Source organism: Argiope bruennichi, chromosome 9, assembly GCF_947563725.1.
Source record: "Argiope bruennichi chromosome 9, qqArgBrue1.1, whole genome shotgun sequence".
Lineage (NCBI taxonomy): Eukaryota > Metazoa > Arthropoda > Arachnida > Araneae > Araneidae > Argiope > Argiope bruennichi.
Window position 1 is genome coordinate 64,259,148 of NC_079159.1, and position 21,490 is coordinate 64,280,637.

The 21,490-nt window shown below is 28.8% G+C and overlaps 1 protein-coding gene across 2 annotated transcripts in view; it reads left to right on the forward strand.

Annotated features, from left to right (window-relative positions):
• Positions 1-17,259: 17,259 nt before the first annotated feature.
• Positions 17,260-21,490, forward strand: part of LOC129984053 (G protein-activated inward rectifier potassium channel 3-like) — an 88,837-nt gene continuing 84,606 nt past the window's right edge. For both annotated transcript variants that reach the window (XM_056093816.1, XM_056093821.1), the window contains exon 1: positions 17,260-17,396. The gene's annotated coding sequence lies outside the window, so the exon portion shown is untranslated. The remainder of the gene's footprint in view (positions 17,397-21,490) is intronic.

Genomic DNA, 21,490 nt, shown 5'->3' on the forward strand with positions numbered 1-21,490 from the left:
GATATTACTTTAAATGTGTCAAGTGTTTTTACACACTGAGGTGAAAAAAAGTCATGGGATACCAATACATAAATACACATCGAATACATAATGTATAATACATCGCATTATAGTACCGCATACATAATGTATAAATGGGCAGTACATTGTCAGGGCTTTCGTTTGTATTTATTCATGTGATTCATGTGAAAACGCTTCTGTCATGATATGGCCGCGCGAAGGAAATTAACAGACTTTGAACGCGGAATGTTAGTTATAGCCGTACGCATGGATCATTTCATTTCGGAAATTGTTCGGGAATTAAACATTCCGAAATCCACAATGTCAAGAGAGTACTGAGAATATCTAATATCAGCCACCTATAATCTCGCACCATGGACAACACAGTGGCTGACCGTTTGCACTTAATGTCCAAGACCAGAAACGTATGCGTAGAATTGTCAGTGTTAACAGACAAGCAACACTGCGTGAAATAATAGCATTTGAATCAATGTGGAATGTAGTACAATGAGCGAAATTTGGTTTTAATGGTCTATGACAACCGAAGACAAACTCGAGTGCCCTTACTAGTGGCAAAATATCGGTTGAAGCATCTTCCCTGACCCCGTGGCTATATCGGTTGAACACTAGACGATTGGTAAGCCGTGGCTTTATCAGATGAATCACGAGTTTAGTTGGTAAAAGTTCATGGTAGAGTTCAAGCGTGACCCAAACCTCCCGATGCCTTGGATCCAAGTTCTTAAAAAGATATTATGCAAGCTGATGGTGGTTGGAGAACAATGTGAACTACTTTTACATGGAATGGACTGGGTCTTCTGGTCCAAATAAAGCGATAACTGACTAAAAATGGTTAGGGACATCACTTTCTGGTTTTCAGGGATTTCATGTATCCAAACAATGATGGAATTTTAATGGATGTCACTATTTTTTCTGGAACTATTCGAGATTGGTTTCAAGATCATTCTGGACAATTTCGGCAAATGTTTTGGTCACTTAAATCGACCGATATCAAATCCATTGGACATCTATGGAATATAATCGAGAGATCAATTAGTGCATAAAATCCTGTACCAGCAACTTCTTTGGAATTATAGATGTCTGTAGAGAAGCATGAATCAATATTTTGGCATAGGACTTCTAACGGCTTGTTGAGTCTATGCCACATCGACTTGCCACTTAGACAAACGGAGGTCCGATACATTATTAGAAGGTACCCCATGCCTTTTATCACCTCATTTTTTTATACATTAATAGTACATATTATGCAAACGGATCTAAATAGAACCGTATGGTAATAATGGCAAAATTGGCCTCTGCCAAAGACGTAGATAAAAGGGTAAAAGCACAAATTTTTGATCTTTAAAAAGCTAAAGTTTAAGAACTAAATTGGTACAATTTGCATTGTAATTAAAAATGAATTTAATAAGCTTTCTATGTTGGATTAAACTTTACGGAAGTTGCTGCACGGACTACCCAATTTGTCTTGTAGCAAATACTCTATGCTCAGTATGGTCTTTTTCACCCCCTACCAGATTGTAGTTAGAAAGCCGGCCAACATAACGGAAGGGGTAATACTCCTCTTTATAGAATGGATATTTTTTTTTTTTTTTTTTTTTGGAAATTGCATTATAATGCCTTAAAACTGATAGACAAACGACTTCGCCGACACTTTAAAGTAACAAAAAAAGAATTTAAACCTCTAAAATCATTATACAAGGAGTGAGAACAAAAAAGAATCATAGCATTTAACAATTACAGATGAAAGGATGGTGTAATGGGAACACATTCGTCTTTTCCAAGATTCATATATTTTAGGGTGCTTTTTTAATATGTTTACAAAAAAAGAAAGAATAAAGGAATCTCAGTCTCATTGAACAAATCTTTAGAGTTTCTTTAGTTGTAAATCGTAGAAAAAGTAACATTTCTGTTTTTAATTACTAGTGATCCTATGCGTATAGGAACTTGCCGAGGGTTATTTTGTATACTGGAAAATATTTTTATATTTTGAATTTGATATATGTTCAGTTACATATATAAAAATTGCTTCATTTTATTTAAATTATTTTTGATATAATAAATACTATCAAACATCTGACAAAGAAGTATAACAATTGATCAATAAAAAAAAGAGCAATAAAAAAAGAATTGACAGTTTATGAAGTAGATTTCGATGCATCATGTTTTTAATCTAATAGCACTTATGTGTAATAATATTTATAATGAGCTATGATGCCTTCCCCACACCCATAAGCTTTATGATCTAAATAAGTACATCTGGAAATATCCTGTTAAGTATATTATTAATAAAATAGATTAATTTTCTAATTGATGTTTAATATTGCTTACCTTGCATTTAATAACTCACAAAGTTATTACGTGTTGTCAGAAGTGGCGCTTGAATATTATTTCGATGAAAAAGAAAGTGTTTTCTAAACATGCCTGGTGAAATTAATTTTGCTTTCGCTAGCCTTCCTAATGAGTTGGATGCCACAGAAGAAAAATTGACCGTCAAATGAAAACTCTGACCTCAAAGTTTTGTTTTCCATGAAATTACTACGCAGTTAGCAAATAGACTTTCGAAAGATTAAGCAGCCAATTTAACGTCAGCTATAAAGGTGAGTTTACACTCAGTCAACTACAAACCGTCAAGTAAGACCACGCATGCGCAGAAACTGTGCAGTAGCAAGTACTTGTCCCGTCCAGACAAGAATTTGCTATTGTCCGCTCGCTCAGCGCATGCGTGATTTACTAGAATCTTAAGGTGGGTTCACACGAGGCCAACTATTGCGCGCAATAGAAGGTCGCGCCTACTTCAAGAAAATCACGTGACTGCAACGGAACAATGGCAAATAGTTGTCCCGTCGGGACAACCATTTGCCATTGTCCCATCGACGTTGTTTCAACTGTTCACACGGGGACAATACAGGGACAACAGCAGAGAGACAACAATTGCGCGCAACTGTTTGCCTAGTGTGAACCCCCACCTCTATAACTGGCTGAGTGTAAACCCACTTTAAAATTAACAGCTTTTTCTGGTTTTCAGTATCTTTAAACATACGATGCTGAGTCAAAGAATCTAGAAGTAGTTAAAGAAAAGTTTACTAATCATTTTTCGCCAAAGCCGAATGAGACCTATATGCGTTACTTGTTTTTCAGCTATTTACGAGGTAAGAACATTTTTTTTTATTACTATCTAAGTTAAATACTAAAGTAGCGGATAGCTCTTTCGTTACTTTAAAGATAGTTTATTACGTTATCAAATTGTGCGAGGAATATGTTCTGATAAAGTGTTGTAACTGTTATTAGCTGAACGGTGATTAACATTGAGTAAAGATATAGATAAAGATAATGTGCACTGAGAATTGATATATGTTGTGCAGGTGAACAAACATCAACTCAACAGGAAGAGACACATGTAAATAATAATACTGAAAAATAAATTCTTTCTTTAAATATTGTGTTCTATTGTAAAAGCTTCTGAAAATGTGATTAATTTTAATCAAAGATCTGAAAATAATAAAAAAAACTAAATTATAATGACGTTGGAGTTTGCAACATGATTTCCGAAATTGCTCTGCGTTCAGTGTTTTTTGCCGGACTGAAAGAAGAAAGAACAAGTGTAAATTCAAATTTGAAAATAAATGTTATTATAAAGAAAAAGTACAAGAAATAAAAGAAAAATATTTCTGATTATGAAAATTTTATTTCCGATAGTCTTTACATAAATGAAATATTGGATTAATAAGGGAAAATTCCAATAAGAATTAATGGTTTACTATTACTATTGTTATATTTGATAATGGAAATACTGTTAAATTTAAAAACAATGATGATCCAATGAAAATGTCAGAATACAAAGTCAGTGACGAGTAATGCTTGTGGATCACTTTGTAGATCCGGCATATATCAGATAAAACATTTTAGTAATGGTTACATAGCAGTTCTAGATGAGATGTAACTATTACTATGTTATATCTAGAGTTACATCTTATCTATGTTTCTATGATATACACTTAGAGATGTTCTAGGTGTATATCATAGAAATTAAATTAGCGAATTGTAAGCTAATTGTCTTGGAACAAATCTCTCTTTAAATCGAGCTGGAGAAATCATGTTATGTCTGAAGACATAGCAGACTATATTCAACGCTGTTCAGTTTGTCAAAAAACTTCCAGTTCTCCCAATACAGAACCTTTATTAATGAAAACAGGGCCTCGTTTTCCCTGTCAGATAGTCGATACGGATTGGTTTGAATTACCTGGTAATAGCTATTGTTTATTAGTTGATAGATATTCTGAATATTTTGATTTTAAACGACTCGAACATCTTAACTTTAAACGTAATTAATTATTCGAAAGACAGCTCTGCCATTCAGGGAATATCGCACATCTTGGAGTCGTATAGTAGTCCACAGTTTAGATCACATAATTTTTAAAATTTTGTAGGCGAGTGGAAAATCAAGCCCCAAATTTCCAACCTCCATTATCTTAAATCGAATGGATTGACTGAGCGCTATTATACAAATAGCTAAATTTAATTTTAAAACGATGCAAGATCAAAAGAACTGATCACAGATTGGGTTTAATCAATTGGCGAAAGCTACGAAAAAAACTACATTTTCCTTCTCAATGTACTTTTCGGACTTCCTACCCGTACCTAAATTCCTTTGCACCTCCTTTCAGTGTCTATCTAGAATGTCATTAATTCCAAGACTTCAAACAAAACTTATCCTGTATTTGTTAAAGGTGATGTCGTTAAACTAAAAACAGCTAATCAAAACTAGGTTTCTGCCACCGTTTCTTCAGCTTCGGATGCTCCCCGATCTTATTTTATCACTACACCTGATAGGAATATGTTACTGCAAAATTCAGAAATTATTCTCTATATTAAAGCTGATATCCTTCACCCCCTCTCCCGATCGTGAATGCATTGTTCATCTTGCCCCAGCCTATTCTACACAGAATCCTGATGCCACATAATAATCTAATAATAATACTTGTCCTTCAGTAATATAGTAAATTCTAACCAAAGTGTTTTGATTTCTGATCCGGTGACAATCCGTTCTGGATATGTGGTTTGTCCGCCAAAAAGACTAAAATATTAATAAATATTATGCGTTTTTAATATAATCCAAGTGCTTATGTTTACTTATTACTGTTCAAGTGCCTTTTATTTATAAATGTTTTATTAATTCAAATATTTTATTCATTAAATTTTTAAAACGGAAAATATAATAATTATAATGAACTCTGAACCCTTCCTCACACTTATTATTTTTATGTATCTAATTAAATATATGTGCCAATAGCCAGGTAAGGACATTATTAATAAAATATATTCAGTTCCTGACTGATGTTTAACCTTAACACTGACTGATGTTTAATTTAACTAACGGGAGTGTCTCCCCAAAACGTACTCTCTAATAAAGGAGAATCCCGATTTTACTCTCTAATAGATGAAAGAGTTGCGAGTAAAAGCCCATGAGAATGCCTTACATGGTATTGACGTCCAATAATTACGGTATTTTAACCTTTGGCGTGAATATAGCAGTTTTATCATTGGCATATATCGTGTAATCATTGGCTAGTTAATTGGTGATAGTATCCGAAAATCGAATTTGTGTTTTAGACACGTTTTTCCCAATCGATTGAAACAAAAATTCGGCACAGAACTACAGTTGTAGTCACAAAATCCTTGCCATATTTGATATATTTAAGTCATTGCGTCTTTGAGTGATCACATTTACATGCTTCTGAAAGTACAGAAAGACAGATGGTCAAATCCGTTTTTGGATACGACTCAAAATTTAAAAGTTGTCTAGACTACAGATGTAATTTCTATTTATCGACATTTATTTATCTAGCTCTTTTTCTTTTGTAGTTATCGTGATCAATTATATTCGAATAGCCGGACCGACTAACTGCCTTTGAGCGGAATCTACTCAAAATTTGATACAATTCTACAAATTTGATATAAAGGACGTATACGAAACTTCAACCTTCTAGATCGAGCCGTTTTTGAATTAATTGACAGATAGATGGACGGACATTTTACAAAAATGTATTTTTCGAACACAGGAAGTCTAAAATGTGGACATTCATCAAAAATCAGGAGTTGTAAATTTTTTTGAAGATAACACTAGAATTTCTCTATGCTATGTATAACAAGAAAGTAATAACTTACAAAATCATTACATCAAGATTTTGATTTTTAAATTCAATTGTTAAGAATGTGTTAGACAGAATAACTCTCAAAGAATCATGAGATTTGGTTCATTTTTGGGAAGCAGCATAATACAAAAGTATTACATTCTTAAACTAATTATAAAGTAAATGTTTATTCTACTTAAAGCAAATAAATAAATAACATATTATCCAAAATCACAATCTTTGCACTAAATGAACTCATAAGATCATAGATTTTAAAAAAAGTTTTTCGAAATGTGTAATGTATCCAAAAAGTAAACTTCTTTCATATAAAGAAAACCAGGAAAGATTTTAACTATAAAAACCCGACAAAGCAACGAAAATAGATTACAACTTATTATAAACCAGCAGGAGTGGTTTGTAATAAGTTGTAATCTTATGCTTGGTTTTATATTATAAATACCATTATTGTCATTATTTAAAAACAAGAACTGTATGACCAAAAAACAAAAGCCATATTTATTTTCAACACGTGAAGTATTCTAAAAATCAGTTTTAAAAATTTCCCGGATATACTGGATATTAGTTGTAGATTTACTTAATATATCATAATAACATACCAAGAAAGATTTTTGGCAAAATTCATCTTTAATTTCAAGAGGATTAACAAAATATGAAATGACTTAATATTTCTCGAATCTTAAACATTTTGGTCACCGTGTAAGGATTAAAAGTACATATTTCGCTCTGTCGCGATTCAGCACCTGACCTTAAGTAATCAGTTCAAGGACGATAACCCGCTGTTTCATCTTTTCAGAATTCTCCCAAGTTGAGTGATCTCAACTCCGCGAAATCGTGAAGATCCAAGGTTTCTTACTCATATTCATGAAATCTCGGTAGGGGATAAATCATAAAATAATTTATTTCGAAATTTTCTTCACTTCAATTAAAGCGCCCTGAAAAATGCTCAATGCCACTTCTGGGTTATTGACCACTCAAAACCAGTTTGACGGCTGAAACGAATATAAATTATTCAAATATGTAATATATGAAAGGATGCAGTTGCAATAATACAAACTATCTCTATAATTATACATATTTCGTATTACATTCAAAAAGATATAAATAATACAAACAGTGAATCAACAACAAATGATTTGAGATACAGTTTCATAATAGTGCCAACAAATATGAAAGTAGCAGCATGTAATTTGTGCAGGGAAGTAATTAGAATTATAAAAACTATGTTTTGTATTTTTAATACTATTAATCGTCTTTGGGGGCCTGTTGATTAGCCTGATAATAGCTATATTTAAGTTTAATCGTTTGGATAAAACTTCATGCCCATGATTCCATCAAATTGTCAGACATTAAAAACATGTTGTTTTAATTATCTGTGCTGCATCTATTTTATAATCTGTTTACTGAATACATGAACTTTTCTGATGTAGATCGGTTCTATGTCATCGTAGCGTTATTAACTTTTTACACTCGGAAAAGTAATTCGATGCATAATTGTTTACCTAATACAAAGATTTGTTTATTGCTCCAAAAAACAAATTTATAGAATTGTTTTAAGTTGAATTCTCCAGTTTAATCGTCTTACTACTCTGCAGGTATTTTTAACAATCAAAATTAAATAAATAAATAAAATGTAAAAATGATGCACCGTCTTGAATGGTGAGTGAGAGTCACCATCCGAATGAAAAGGGTTAAAAGCACAGATGTTTGATTCATCTATCTTCTAAATTTAGCAGCATTGCAATCTCACCTTTTTTTTTTTAATCGCCATATAAATTACACAGATATTGAAGAGAATTTTCTTCTTTAGCTTTCGGTAATGGAATAATCATGCAATAAAATGTTTGATGAAACGATTTAAATTTCAGGGCAATAATGTTATCTATTTTTCGAAATTAGATAAAAATATTTTTTTTAAATTGCCAAAATTTAATAAAAATTTAAACGACTTAGCAAACGGTATCATTAAAAAGACATTTTTTTTTTAAATTTTGAACCTGTGTTAAATTTATATTTGGAAGTTATCGCAGAAAAATGTCAAAATTCAATTTTATTTTTAATTAATTAAAATTCTAATTAAATTTTTAAACAGCACCTATGTGCATATATCCGACATCCAAGGTATATATACATTTTTTATCAAATTTGCTAGATGAAAGTGAAACGGCCTGGCTTCTAGGGCGCAACACACAGATGCACATTCATTTTTACTATCGCTAGAAGTAGAGATATCCGCATACAAAAGGGTAAACAGACAATCTAACCTTTCACGATTTAGTCCAAAATTAGATGCAGAGTTTGAATAGTGAAGTAGGGATTTACTACTAACATTCGTCCTTTTACTTGGTGGTTTTTTTTAATTATAGCTTTCGCAAAATACGCGAATAGGCCGTTCGACTGATAGTTTACACTTTGAGGGTTCACACCAAATACGGATATTAGGAAGATTTAAAATTCCAGAAATAAAACACACAGCTGGATTTCAAACTAGAATGACAAGGTCGTTGCCCAAGGTGGTTATGCTTCGGAGGAGCTTCAGATAAATCAATTAGAAAACTTCATTTGCTACATTTCCAAATAAATAAGTTTATAAAAAATTCCGTGAATTATTAAAGCTTATAATGTGACAAATTTTATGAATACCAGCAATTATAATGCTATAAACGTTAAAATATTTATGAAATAATTTTGAAATATTAATGCAAATTGCATTGAATTAATAAATAAAATGTAATTAATTACTTATTTATAGTCTATTTGATATTAATTATTCGTCTAATAAACTATGTTTTATTTCGCAGAAACCAATGTTAAATAGTAATTGTTAACGTTATATTTGAAATTTATTACTTTCCTCTAATCTATTATAATACTAACATGCTTGTGTTTGAAATTAAGGAATGCATTAACTAATATCGAATTAATGATTTGCAATATGCTTAGATGAATAATTAATGATTACTACTAATTATTGTTCGTTTTTTAAAACTTCAGCTAAAATAAATGCTCAATATTTTGATTAAATTAAAAATGTTTTGCAATATGAAATTGCATTTGACAATTGTTGAAAGAGAAGCCTCATAATGAGCACTATTTAAAGTCGCATAATACCTAAATCCGTCACTGATAAAAATCCTATTCTAAATTCCCTTTTCTCGTTTATAGTGTTTTTATAGACAAGCAACAGGCATCCTCCCCTATAATTTCACAATATAACGCTTTTTATATCTAATTTAGAATTACAATATAGAAAATTAAAAATTCATTCAATTCTCTTTTCTTTTGCTTAATCAGGTCTACACTTTAAAATGGATTTAATTAATTTAGTTTTAAAATCACATATCAAATATCTTTTTATTGAGCTTATTCTGTTTTCGAATTATAATATTTACTTGCACATAAACTCACAGCTAACTACTGATGATGCAATCAATGATTGAATAAAATTGGGTCACATTTATCTGTCTAGCTAAATGTACTTTTGAATTATCATATTCTAATACTTATTAGGAGATAGAGAGAAACACAGAGTTAATTATAAAAAAAGAAATTGAAAATTCCGGTTTCCGAAAGTATGCATTAGTTGAGACAATAGAAATGCTCTATCAAGTCCAAAATTCAATCAAATTAGAAATTAATTAAAATTTAAGCATGTGTTTAGGATTTTTTTTCTATTATAATTTCAGAAATTATTATGTCAGAGAAAGATTTTGACGTAATCTTAAAATTTAAAATATTATATTTCAGTTTCATTTTCTTACATTTAAAAACTTAATTTAGTACATAATTTATAACAGCGCCATTATTTTTATGATGAAATTCAAATTAATTTTATTATTCTATAAAATCTTTCAAATGCGTGCTTTTACCGGTGTTAAAATTAAAATAAATAAAACTTGCTACCTTTGGATATAACTTTGAATATATATGGAAGAACTGTAGAATATTGGACCCAATTCGGCAAAAGATTGATGGGTCTAATAAACCAGATCAATGAAAAGGTTGTTGGGTCTTACAAGCTAGACCATTGAAAAAGTTGATATAAACTAGACCAGTAAAAAACATTAATAAAATTAATTAATTAAAACATTAAAAAACGTTAAACATTCTTACAAGCTAGAAAAGTGAAATGTTGATAGGTATTACAAACTATATCAGTGTAGAGGTGTGGAGAGGGGGGGTGCCAGCTCAGGTGTCGTCCTCGTCATCTGACCGCTGTTCAAAATTACGAGGTCCGTCCGAAAATAGCCCTAGTGTTGCTTCAAACGGGACGTTAATATATCCAAACCAAACCAGTTAACAGGTACGCGTTGTATTTCTTATAAGCCAGACAAGAGAGAAGTTTGCTAGGCCTTGCAAGCTAAAAAAAATTAATCCATCTTACAAGATGGAATTGTGAAAAGGTTGATAGTTATTAAAAAAAACTATACCAGATAAATGGTTGTTAAATGCTTGACTAAAGGAAAATTTGAAAGATCTTACTAGCTACACCAGTGAAAGCATAGATAGATCTTGCAAACACTATCAATGAAAAGTTTAATAGATCCTTCAAATTAATCAGTGGAAAAGTCTTACAAATCTCACAAGCTAACCAATAAATTTCGGAATACATCCAAATTGGGATTTTAGAGTATTATTTATAAAAAGGCTGATTGCTGTCAGTCCGTCTATCCGTATGTTTGTGAATATAATTTAAAAAAAGCAATCATATGCATAAATTAAGGATGGCTACAGGATTTGGACACTGTTTTAGCAAATTTTGAATCTAATTATTCAAATAGTAGAGATCCAAAATGCGTACTCGATTCTCTGCTCAATACTACAAACACGAAATTCGTCGGGTTATTTTATTGTAAACTTCAAAAGGACCCTTTACTAAGCTACTATTTCTACGCCACTATTTATTGTAATACTTATTCCAATTAGATAGAAATAAACCACAATCATTTTAGCTTTTATAATATAAATGAATTCCTTGATTCAAGAGTAAGGCACATTTTTTTTATATCTGAATGAACTTGACCCTGCCATATTATCTCCATCTAAAACAGATCTTCTACCGGAAATGTAAGAGTAGTTTTCTTCAAATAACACGTTCCAGAATATTGATAAGTGACCTCACTCTTCTAATTAAGCAAATTGAATTAGGGGATAATTTTGGTTCTTTATTTACATTTCGGTTTTGCAATAATGCATCTGCGACTTCTGACAAATGAGAATATTGCAAAGTGTCACCTTGAACAATAATTTTAGGACCCTCGCCAACAACAGGACTTGCAAGGAGAGTTTAAACGTCTTCAATTTGCTCCATCTTTTGAGTAATCATTTCCTGTCTTTTATTCATAATATGTTTTTAAGCAGAATTCTAATTTTTCTCACAAAGCAAAGGTTTTCTATAACGTGAATTCGAGAGAGATGGCAGAAAATTGTTTTGTCAATTACTTTATAAAAAATGCAAAGGAGTTCTCATAAAGCTTGGTAAACAACATCATATTTGGAAATTTAGATTTTTTTCTAGTTTTTATATTCTTTAAAGAAAATATTTATTCAAACCATTTACCAATTGTTTACATGTGAAAATGAAGCTGGAAATTTAGAGAAAAACATTTTATTTTGTAATAAGCACAAGGAGAAATTAGAAATATTCTCATTTGCATAAATTCGTCCGATAATGCTTAATCCTATAGTATAATTTTCTATTTCTATGTGCTGTCTGGGAACGTATATTTTTAATAAAAGAATATAAATATTTGTAAATTTTATTTGTAATGTGTTCAGCAAAATTTGGATATTTGTCGAATTACATTATTTCGTTTTATTGCCCTTATTTCCTTATTCCATTTTATTGCCTTTGTTTTCTTTTCAACTTTGTATTTTTCATACTTCTGCTAACAAAAAGTTAGAGGAAACCAAAACAAAGAACAGAATGATTTAGTTCTTGATCATACAATTTATACTTCATCATCTAATAGAATCAGCTAATATTCCATTCTAAAAACTAACATACTGGCACCACTGCCACTATCTCTTCTTTGTAAAATAAATTTGGGTATTTTAATTAATATGTAGAAAATTATTTTAATCTTAGCAATGCTGATCAGAATACAAAAAAAAAATCTCAAATTCTTCTTACTTCCAGTCAAATGATGTTTATAAATTACACGAAGTAAAATCGGGAAAGAGAATTCTTCAGAAAAATAACTATTTAGATGCTTAATATAGTTTTTTTTAAAATTTTTTTAAGCATGCACTGTGTATTTATAAGTGAACTTCAATACATCCGTACAAAGAATCAAGATTAAGACCTTCCTTGATTAATGTATAGCCACTTTAACCTAATTGGTACATTCATAATATCTTTGACGATTATTGAATAAACCAAAGATTCAGAAGTATCAAGTGAGTCTAGAATTTTTATATTGCCGACTTTCATAGAATCATGTCCTTTGTTTCTTGGAACTATTATTTGGAAAGAATCTCTTACTATTCGACAAAAACTTGCTGAATAGTTACAAGAACAAATGTCGACAGACTTCAAACAACGCAGTAACTGCTGTTAGATGTTTCCTAGCGTGTTTTTTTTTTTTTTTATCGTAATGGCTGCTTTAAGTTTAGTTTTTCATTTTTTTTATTTAAATTATTTTGTCACGCAAGTACAGATTTTAAAGCTTAATAAAAGTTAGGTTGCGCACCGACATTGATTACCAATTCAGTGCTATAGATTAAAGTGTATTTTATGAAATAATGGAGAAAATTCAGTTTTATACTTTTATTAACATTGTGTAAGAATTCCCGAACAAAAGATTTGAAAACAATAAAATACATCAAATATTTATATAATAGATAATTTAATGTGTAAAACACGTTTTAAGGTTTTGAGGAAAATTTGGAATTAAACAATGACTTTGAAAAAACTCTTTTCCAGGAAAGCTTATGATATCTTTTTCTAAATTCATCAAAATAATGTTCCATTCTAGAGAGTTTTAATTTAAAGCCTTATCACAATAATAAAAAAACGCGTGAAGATTTTTAAATACTATGAAAAAGATATATAATCTTAAAATCAAGATTTCAGTACATTTAATTGCAATTAAATAATTATTATTTGTATATATTTTATTTATAGTTTCTTAAATACTTATTAATTTTGATATTGGATTAATTTTGGGAAAAATTGTGCGAAAATAACAAATCTGAAAAACATTTTCATTTTTTTTTTACTTCTTAAATGTAAAAACGGGGACTTTAGATCTATTCCATAAGTGTCCAGTAATTAAGTTCTAAAGCATCCATAAAACTTAAATGAAACTCTGTAACATTCATATTATTTATCTTAATAGATTTCTTAACTTGATGAAACGATATTTGATATAAACGTGCTTAAAGCGAATATAGATTGAAACAGTATAATGCATTTAGAAAGCTACATGTAATAATACATCATAATAGAAAATATTAACATTCGCCATGCGTTAATTTTGAAAATTATCAATCGTATCATATTATAAACAAAATCAAATCGTATTATAAGATTATACATCTTTTAAGAAATAGAAAATAAGTTTTGAAAAAAAAAGAATTAAAGATATTTATCATATTAATAAATATCGTAAAACTACCTAAAAGATATTTATTAGTTTAATAAATTTTTAAACTGTAATTGGAAAACTTTTTGATCAAAAAATTCTATTCCGATCCCAAAATCTTTATAAAATTGAAAATTTTCTTTAAATATCCATGATATTGCAATAAGCTACTACTACAGAATCAAATGTGGTTTGTGGTATGGTAAAGTATTCATTGAAATTATCGCTAGTTAAATTAGAAAATCATTACTTGGAAATAAGCATGCGTCTCTTTTTTTAATTGATATTTATGTTTATTTGACGTTGATAAAGACTTATTATTGGCTTTTAAAATCCGGGCCATCCTTTCATCTTCCATATCTTCGCAGAAGTGTCTTCATCAGTTTAGTTATACACGCGATTGCGGTTAACCACAGAGAGTTTAATAGACATTTATGTAAATACAAACGTTTATGTTTTGATTTTCTCTCTCTGATGAATTATAGAAACATTTGTCAGAATGCTTAGCGAAGATATAATATAAAGCATAAAACTACTTTTGGTTTAAATAATACTTCTTCAAGAATTTTTATTCCTTTTTCTTTTTATTGAAATCAACTGTTCATTTTCTTCGGTATTAGAAGTTTGAAATTTTGTATAATAGTTATTTTAGATTACAACATTTATACAGCTTAAATGACTGCTGAACTTAATCGAATAAAATAATTAAAATTGGATTCCATATCAGTGGCGCTATCTAGTAGTGAAGTTGAGAAAAACATATTTTTAGATCCCATATTATTTACTACAATGAATTATAAATTAAAGACTAATTAAAATTAAAAAAAAATAAAATAAAAATGCTTTTATTGTTCTAATAATAACGCATTTTTTTTAAAATGAAAAGTGAAACTTTAAACCGAAACCGAATTTCTTTCTAAAAAAAAAAATACTTAATTCTACTTAAATATTTTTACTTAATTCAGTGGAAACGTTTTTCGAATTGCATCAAAATTTAATCTCAACATGGATAATTTTTTTAAATTTTTCTCGGGAATAATTTACGAATTTTTAAAATTTAATATTTATACTAATTTTTTCTCCATTTCGTAAATCTCATATTTAACACATACTTATTATTGATTGCATGGAAGTACTGTGATCGTTTATATTTGCATTACTTTTGTGTGCTAAGTACTTTCAGATATGTTCGAAGAGGTAATATATATATCCTTCTTTTATCATGTGAGAATATGATGATTTGGTTAGGGGGTTTTGAAGCTCAAAATCGCGTAGGCAATGAATAAAGCATAAATGGCAATTTTGATCATCTTTTAATCGCATATATTTTTACCTGCTTTTACCAGTATTGCAATATTATTATGTATACCTCTTTCAAAGCAGATGCGTTTTTAAAAGATTGGCCTACTTTTACCAGTATTGCTTTATTATTATGTATGCTTCTTTGACAGCAGATGCACTTTTAAAAGGCTGACGTAGAGCTAGCTATGACATCATAGCTGCTATTTCATCTCAAAATCAGTCGAGATCCAAAACTTTGTTTGCCAGCTAGAAAAATTGAAAATGAAATTTTTTAAAAAAATATCATTACATATATATATAAAGAGAGAGGGAGAGTGGGATAGAAACCGATTGAGAAGTCTGGTGATTGTTTCAAACCGGTTTAAACAGGTAAATGAATTAAATTAATTAGGACAAACAATGATTTAAAAAATAAAAAGGTTCTCACATCATAACTTGAAATTTGCGATCGTCGATTTTATTTTAATTTTTTTGTTATTTCATTTTTTTTTTTTTTTTGTAAATTTTTTGAGATAGACTTTTTTTTTCATGAATTCTTAAGCATTCAACAATTTGGAATTATTTATAAATATACCATTACAGACAAACTTATTTATATTTGCTTACTTTGAGTTTTAATATCTAATAATTTAAGATGATTATAATTAGTATTGGTTAAGAAAACAAGCATCAGAAGAATTAAAAGAAGAAAGAATTGGCAAGAGTGAAAGGATTAGTTAAAATCAAATTTACTGAAATTATTTATTAACCACAAAAAAGATTAGGTTGAAATTTCAGTTATAGCTTTATGACAATCAGTTTTTTTTCTTCCTAAAAATAATTAAATCATTTCCGTTGTTAATCAATTTTTCTTGTTTTTATAATTAAGAAAACTAAGACATGAAATGCATAATGGATAAAGAATAATTGAAATCAAATTTTTATCACATTTTTGATAGTAAACCCAATAAATCTGCAGTAACGAGATTAATCTATTTATAGAAGTAATATAATGCTTCAATTAATTAGAAAGTAATAATTGATTTACGATAAACTAAAACACATTACCAATTCAGTGAGCTCAAAGAAGATTTCGTCAAATGGTTAATTGGGGGTTAAAACCAATATTATCCCTCCTATTCCTGTAATTCAAACGACAAATAACAGCTTAACTAATCAACTATTTGTTCTTTATCTCCATCAGACATTGTTTACTGTTAGACACTATCACTCTATCGACGTTCCACAAAACCCGTTTTATTTCGTTTACTATCATTTTATTATCTAAAATCACTGGTAATTTATTTCTGCAGTATTATCTAACGTAATTACAGACAGTATTGTTTTCCTATATGGGCACTCTACGAAGAATGCCACACTTTCAATTCTTACTTAGAACTGAAACTGCAGCATTCTTCAATCTAGGCTATGAATAAGAATCTTATATAAGTCATTTTCACGCATTAACTACCAATTTTGTTTTTTTTATTTTTGAAATTTTTTGTAGGATAAGGTATATATTTACACAAAAAAATGTGCAACAGTGTGATTCACTTTTCATTTTAAAAAGTTTCACTTAAAGTTTTTTTTAAAAGGTAGCTTAATATACGTATCAATTTAATACTAGCTGCCTTTGGTGACCAGCTAGTTCACCTGGATTAATACTCTCTAAAATGTACAATTAATAAAATCTACAATTAAGATATTTCAATAATTTTTTTAAATATAAAATCAGCTTTTGGATGTTTTTTAGAATCATTTCTGGAGAATTTTTATCACTTCTGTTGGGGAATAAATTTATATTTTCTAGCTTTTTTTTTTTTTATTTTTTTTTATTTTCAAATTTTTTTAAACAGACTAAAATCGGAGGTAAATGATATTTATTCTTTTGAAATCTTGGCTTTGTATAAGCCTTTCTTAAGAAATATTAACTTTCAAAAACAGACGCGAAAATGTTCTACTTGCACAAGTATCATATTTATCATACTTTCAAATTTCGCCAACTCCATACATGAAAAGACAAATAAGTTTTTCAAATAGACCGCTTCTCTAATCAGAATTCATTCATAACTTAATATCCGTGAATGTTTATCCAACGTAATCACACATTTCATGGAACGTGAACCTAGGAGGGATTTTTGGACAGCATATTTTCCCTACTGTAAGGGAATAAATTTTCAACTGCGGAAAAAGCGCGGGTAGAAGCTTTATCAACATTTGTTCGATGTTGAGCGTACCTGTTACGAGATAGTAGGAAGTTAAGTCCTCACATTTTAAGACGTGATATACAGGCTAATATTTCTTGTACTTTTTGAAGAAAATTTTCTACAGTAAAGGATGTAGATGCATTTATTTCGCTGTGGTAAGTCAGAAATGTTTTCGAAGAATAATTTGATTAATTCTTTGGATAAAATGAAACAATCGAAAAATGTAAACATTCATTATTTATTTATATAGGTTGTTAATTCTCTATCGAAATAATTCTGAGAATTTTTTGAAAATAAATTATTTTAATAAGATTATTGAATAAATTATATTAAGAGGATTTAATTTTCTTTCGAAAAGTTAGTTCATCGGAATTCGTATAAATGAATTCGTTTGAAAATTAAAATCTTTTACATATACAATAAATATTTGATTATTCGCTAATGTTTATACTAAAATTTTATTTAAAAATCCAGTCACGAAAAAAAGGGTTTTAATTTAAGAGAAATAACCAATTTTTTTATATAAAAAAGAAAGCCAATCCTTATAAGTATTGTTCCTTAAACGATAGCCTATGGATAGACTGTTTCAAAAAATTATTTGAAATTATTTTCATACTCATTTATGCCATGCTTCTATCCTTTTGCTGATTATCCTCAGAATTTGCTCATCCGTGATTGCTATACCATTTAAATTTGTAGGTAATCGGAAATTTACTGCATATTAAAATGCCTTTACTATGTTCATTAACGAAAGAAAGTACTTAAAGTTTAACTACAAATGTCAAGTAAGTCATGCAATTGATATATAATTATAGATTTTTTTTTGAAAATTAGTTGAAACATTTTCATGAAATATTTCAAAATAACTTAAAATTTTGAAATATCTATTTAAAATAACTAAAAACGGAAGAAAGTTTAAAAGATACAATTAACAAAAAAAGCTTGTAAAATTTTTTAAAAAATGTAATAAACATTTTGCTAAATGTATTTTAATTCAATTTATTATTAAACTTTTTTAAAGCTTTAAATGTGTTTCAGTTCTCATAACTTACTGTATCTAAAAGTTAAAATTAATTCATGCATATTTAAAATATGAAACAAACTATTTTATTTAATGGAATAAGATCTACAATTCGATAAATTTTTTTAAAAGAAAGTTCAATGTAAGTGTTCCTACTCTTGAAAAATGTTATTTTGTTTATAGATACCGTCATTTTATCTTTCTTCCATTTATAACTCTTTTCTCTTTTTCTTAAAAAAATTCTTTGTAAAAGAAATGTTTATAAATATTATTTTTGTTGCTGTAAAAGATGTAGACACATATAATTTATTTTCTACAAAATAAAAAATAAAGAAAATATTTTTTTTGAAAAATTCTTCGAAAATTTTGGTAATAAAATCGTTGTTTAAAATTAAAAATTCGATAATATTGAAGTTGCATTTTTAAAATAGTATATAATTTAAAACATCCCAACAGATTTCCCGGTTTTCCTTCAGACATCTTATTCCCTTATAACTTCTTATTTCTTAAAAGTTCAAGATGTTTTCTTAAAACTGAAATTAAAATAATAGGTAGTTATTTCTGCTAGAATAGAAGAATGTTCTGCATTTTCAAACTGCATTAATTTCTACTTGCAATAAAATATTTTAACAGCCATTATTCACTCTCTAAAATCATTTAATTTCTTATCAAATCGTTAGTGTCTAAGGTAAAAAGAAATAAAAAAAGACATGAAATCTTATTTTATTTTCCCCTTCACGCTACGATGAGCAAGTTTGATCAGGTGATACTAAATACTGTTTATGAAGTGATTACATAGGCCGAATTCTTTTATATATCAGACATTAAAAACTAGCTTCCGTTTACTTTAATGTTTCTCTCTTATTTTCCGCTCGTCTGAAAACTGATATTAAAGGAAAACAACTTCCTTAGTAATATAAAATAAGCTAAATAATTCAAATCATTTTAATCTACACAATTAATTATTTTTCATCTGTTTATTTTCAATCTGACATCTTATTTGCGTTTATTTTCTTGAATTATTAATTTAAATTGACCATTCATTAAAAATAATTATCCTCCCTTTATAAACTTGTTATCTATGTTTGGGTTTTAAATAAAAATGATGTTTTTGAAACTTGTAACACAATTATGAGCTAAAGATAATTTTACATGATATTTAATTTATAATTGTTTGATGCTGTTATTAATTAAACACTGTTATCTGATAAGCATGTATGCTCTCCATTGCTCGAAAATCAGTCATTTTTATTAGTGTTTTATTCAATAAAAGAAATTATCCTATTCCTAAGAAATTCTCGGGTATGAACATCTCATTCTATATGTTAATATAATGCTCAAGTTGGCAGGAGTTCTAGAAGGATACTATATGGCCAAGTATCATAGATTCGACTTTTGAAGCGGTATTCTCCAGTTCTACGATAGATCAACATCTATTTATTCGGTAACCAGAGGAGCCAGTATAAGATTTAAGTCCTGATCAGTCTATCTACTTGTTTATCTATCACAAGCATATCTATTTTAACCAAATAACAACAAAGATCTACCCAAGAACAGCTTTCTACTTATGACCAGTATAACTTAAATCAGTTAGATATAAATATCCTCTGATAGGGTAAAGTGTGTTACCGAGAAGGCCGCCTATAAGTATGCATCATTTGACAAGGACTCAAAATTGCTAGATTGAACTGTAGATTCAAAATGGGAGATGAATCTTAGACAATGTACATATTAATTATTCCAATGATGTAATTTGTTAAGTATAATTTGAAAATCATTTGAAAGAAAAAATGCATTTTTATGTTCGAATCTTATAGTGATCAACTCTCAAGTGATTTGGTTGCGTTGTAATATTGGTAGAAAAATTTTTTGTTATATTTTAACTCTGATGCAACTTATCATCACTGAGACTCTTGCGTCAACTTCAAACTTGCAATTAGAATTAGATTAACAACTCTAAACAACAATTTGAATGAAAATACCAATTATGGTATACTCGTTTGTAAAAAAAAAAAAAAAAAAATTAGATTTACGAACTTTCTTTGTTTTATTACCAATCTTGAAAGTTGAATATATGATTCTTGATGATGAATTTCATAAATTTTTAATTATAAAATTTAAGAAATATTCAGTATTAAAATTTCATAAAATATGATCTTTCATTTTTGCTTTTGAAAATTTTTTCACCAATTAAAAATATTGTAGTAAACTCATATTTGACCATAATAAGATTGATTTTGTTATAAAAGAGAACATTGGGAGCATCCAAAAAAACGAATCAAAACTCTAAAATACTTGGCATTTTAAGTTTAAAATATTTCTTTTTCTTATTTCATGAAAAAATTATATTTTGTTCACTCAAAAGCTTTCTATTTATGTAAGATTCTTGAGTGTTAGTTTCCGATAGCTGATGATTCTTGAAATAAAATTCTTCCTTTTAATTCCAACTCATTTATCTGCGATGTAATTGAAAAGTACTCTGTTACATGCGACGACACTTCCCGCCATGAATAAGAAAAAAAAAATAGTCTCAAAGCATAATTTACTGTCACATTTGCTTGTTCTAGCATATCTGTTTCATTGTTTGAAAACATGGAGCAATTTGTTTAAGTGGTTCTGATGACAAAGTAAAACTTTCTGGCTCCAAACGTTCTTCATTCTTTTGTTTCTGCTTTCCGTGAATAGAATTTACACAGTCTGTTGATATCGCATTTTATCATTTTCTTTATGATACCAAACATCATTCCTTGCGAATGTGATGAAATCTTATCCAGAATATTTTTTTTAATTGAAATATCATATAGATTATTTAAATGAGTTGTAAATAACTCCATTGAGGTTTTTCAACCTTTATTTGGAGAAAAAATGTCTGATTTATTACTTATGTAAAAATTTATGGCTGAGACTGTTTTTGTTATTCTTTTCATAAAGTGTGATATTTTTATACTAGGAAATTCTGACATTATATTTTTATACAACCCCTCATATTAAAAAACAATCGAATTAGAAAAGTGTGATCCGCATTTCACTTAAACTACAAAAGATTTCACTGGATTAAATTGAATCTAGTTATCTGGGTGTTGATTAAATTTAACAGAACAAACTTCTGTTCGTTTACTCAGAAGAATTGGGGACCATCTACAAATAGTTTTATTCAGCCACTAGTAACCAAACCTATACTATTCGGTAAAATGTTATAATTATGTAACGTTCCTTTCAATTGCATAG